Raw genomic sequence first — 3,797 nt, 5'->3', positions numbered from 1 at the left:
ATCATGGAATATGCCAGCAGAGCAATTGCTATTCATAATGCCATGTTCACTGAATAACGTTGTTTATTTCTTAAGTGTTTACCTCACAGGCACCTGACGTTACTTATTTTTCTTTTAATTAAAAAAAATATACCCATACCTTATAATAATTATTAGGTATGGGTATTTTTTTTTCAAGAAAAATAAGTAACGTCAGGTGCCTGTGGTTTACATGTATTAACATGATTAAGTGTCACACTTAAAAAAACTGACCTCTGATACTGATATTAAGTATAAATCAAAAGCTTCATTTTTTCACATTTTGTTAAAATGCAAAGATTATTTTTTGTTTGTTTAATAGTCAATATTGGTTCGTATGACGATTTAAAAAATAAAAATCGATTTTAATAAAAATCGGGTTCGAAGTTCTAACATTCATATGACAGCTGGGACCTTATTCACAAAGCCTCCGTAATTTCCGCAGTCGCGGAGCGTTTACGGAAGGATTGCGGAAACTTTACGGAAAGATTGCGGATGGTTTACGGCGTATTCACGAAGCTCCCGTAAACTTTGCGAAATTTACGGAAAGTTTCCGCAAGTGAAACACGCTGAACGGGCACCTGCATTGAACGAAAAAGAGTGAAGAACATATTAAAATTTTAATAGTTTGAGCGTGTTTTGTTAATTTTTTAATTAAATGTGTTGCATTCTCGAAATAAAAAAAAAATGAAATGAGAACGGAATAGAAACAAAATTTGAAATGAGCAATAACTTTCTAAGAAAAAAAGAATAAGACAGTATTTTATCACGTGTATATATTTTCATATTGAACAAATATAAAGCTTTTTAAGGTTATTTTTACAACTATTAAAATCAAGATATTCATATTGTTGTGATATATCCCCATTTTCAAAAGGTGAGTTATTTCCCCTGAAGGGAACTCTTTTACTGTGTTTAATACGCATGCGCTATAAATAAAGTCACTTCCGCGGACGTTCTTGATGTAAACATGTTTATGGTGTAATGCATCTGTCATATGGAAAAATGTTATTGTGCTTGCGAATAAAAAGAAATCTTAACTGATTCGTATTTTTTTTTAAATTGCCCACTCATAGTCTCTTTCTGGATTTGTATTAATCTGTGTAGTACTATAATAAGGTGCTGTGTGCCCCCCCCCCCCCCCTTACAAAAAAAAGAAAGAAACAAATTACTGATAAGATGCTGATACGTATTCGAATAGGCCTATTAAAAAAAAAGCTAATAAGCTAATTTTCGGTAGTGGATATTCTGCAGACGGATCATCATTATTTACAAAATGTGCGGAACAAATTTTTAGTTATAAAGTTTTTTTTTTCTATTATACGTCTCTGTTTTTAAGAATTAATCTAGCCTGCTGCAGCCATATTTTCTTTGTATCTCTAGGAATTTTTTGGAGACTGATGATTACCTCTGAAATTGCTGCATATACAGCAGTAGTTCGTCTTCCGCGACCGATACCAAGAAACTGCGTTTTTGCTCGATTGTATGTCATAACATAGAACTTTTACTTTTACAAGAACACATTTGGTGACAATTAAAGGCCTATTTCATTTGAATTAACAGTGTTTCTAGAATTTTTTATTTGTAAAATAATTGATTCACCATATGTAGTATTAAAACTTTGGATAGAATTCTAAATGAATAATTTAATCTCATGTCCTCATGTAACGAAGAAAGACTAATTAAAATAGCATTGACCTGAATTCGTGTTACATATGTCGTATAAAGTCTGAGCTGCATTTAATCAAAGTTTTAGTGTAGGATCTAAGCATATGTACATGTATATTCCCGAGTAAAATACACATTTTGTTTTAGATCAGAGAATTGAGAGCAGAACCACGAAATTGATACAATAATTTCCTAGCGTATTTCTCGTTAATTAACGGAAAACATTCTTTTCTCAACTGTTATTTATTTTTTAAAAATCCTTTCAGTGTAAGTACATGTAATTTTTTTTTATAAGTTATTCTTTTTTGCAAAGTGTGTAAAAAACAATATGAGAGAGAGAGAGAGAGAGAGAGAGAGAGAGAGAGAGAGAGAGAGAGAGAGAGAGAGACTCATGTAACCCTGTAACTGACATACATGTACATCTGTGTTAAAATATATGTACCGTAATTTTATTGAAATCACAATTATAGTAATTCTAATAATTTTCAATTTTCACAACTATGGTTTATATTCAACTGATCAACCCATTTACATAATTATTCGTTCTATGTACCTGTACGCACGGGGGGGGGGGGGTCAAGGAGCTTAGCCCCACCCCCACTTTTTACCCAGTATTACCTTTTCTATTGAAAATATTCATTGATAGACAGGTTGCCAACCCCCCCCCCCCCCCCAACACACACACACAGTTAATACTACGGTAAAGTTATATAAGAGAAATGTAGTATTGTATGCCAAGGAACTGGTACTGAAATAAGTAGCTTTTTCAACTTTGGGCAAGGTTTTTCTTTGCTTGTCAACTTTTCAAGGTAAGAAAAAAATATTTCTTTGGCTACCCCCCTCCCACTTTTAAAGACGATGCTTCGTGTCTGGCTAATTCGTATAGCTTTCTAGAAAGGGGGGGGGGGCTAACAGACCTTTTATAAAATAATTCATTATCTAAAAAAAATGCAAACCGTTTCCTTCTTTTAAAATTTTTAAATACAGCGTGTAAGTTGATCACTATTTTGTTGGATTATCGTAATGTGTAGTCCGCGGAAGTTAGGCTAGTGTAGAAGAGTTCCGATTTTGAGGGGAGATAACTCACTTTTGAAAATGGGGAATTAGTTAGTGAATGCGTAGTCGGGGGGGGGGGTATTTTTTAAATATTCATGGTTGAAAATGGTATCATTTATTTAATAAATGAATAAACAGCAATTTACAAATAATGAATAAATAATTAACGTTTTAGGCGTAACATATATATTTGTACATAGATTTATATAGATTCTCTTGATACCTCTTTTGTCCCGTGAACCTATTGTGACGTCATGATTAAGAAAATGACATCAATGAAATTCTGACAATTAACTCTCAAATTATGGAAGATAGAAAAAAGAAACCGCGCTTTAGCGAAAAAGAACTTGAAATTTAGTTCAAGGAGTTAAAGAACGCTCAGATGTCATCAACTCAAAATTCAGTGACATGATCAACAATGCAAGGAAAAAGCAAGCGTGGAAGGAAATTTTGGAATCTGTAAATGCTGTCTCATTCTCAAAAAGAATACAAATATAGATGCTCTGAAATTGACACTGGCAATACCAGTCTAGATCAGGATACATGCATACATGTACATGTACAATCGGAAGTTTAGAGTTTTATTGTCTAACATGTCTAACCTGCACTTAAATGTACAAAAAATTAAAGGAAGTCGGGTTTTATAAAATTAAGACTATGACAATTGTATTTCTAAAATTGTGACTTATTTCTTATGTGTTTTGACTTATTTCTTATGTGTTTATACTTAGTTCTTATGACTTAACTTTGAATTCTTGTTATTTTAAATTTGTTATGACAAGTTACTTCACAAAAAGTGGCGTGAAAGATGGAGGCAACGTATAGTTTCAGGAAAAAAAAATGTCCTTGAATTTATTACTAACGAAAAGATAAAATGATAGCCTTGTTCTTGTCTTCAATCATTATGCAGACTGGAAGTTACATATAAGAATTAAGTAATTACTTTAAGGAAATACGAATTAAGTTACAACAAGAAAAAATTATATTTACTTTAGAAATAACAACTTTTCTGGACGTTAAAATACAATTCGTCAATCAAAACCACAGTTAAAATA

This window comes from Saccostrea cucullata, unplaced genomic scaffold (genome assembly GCF_032062105.1).
Source record: "Saccostrea cucullata isolate Sc308-1 unplaced genomic scaffold, CSIRO_AGI_Scuc_v1 ctg6771, whole genome shotgun sequence".
In the NCBI taxonomy this organism is placed as follows: domain Eukaryota; kingdom Metazoa; phylum Mollusca; class Bivalvia; order Ostreida; family Ostreidae; genus Saccostrea; species Saccostrea cuccullata.
Note: the sequence above shows the minus strand (reverse complement) of the source record.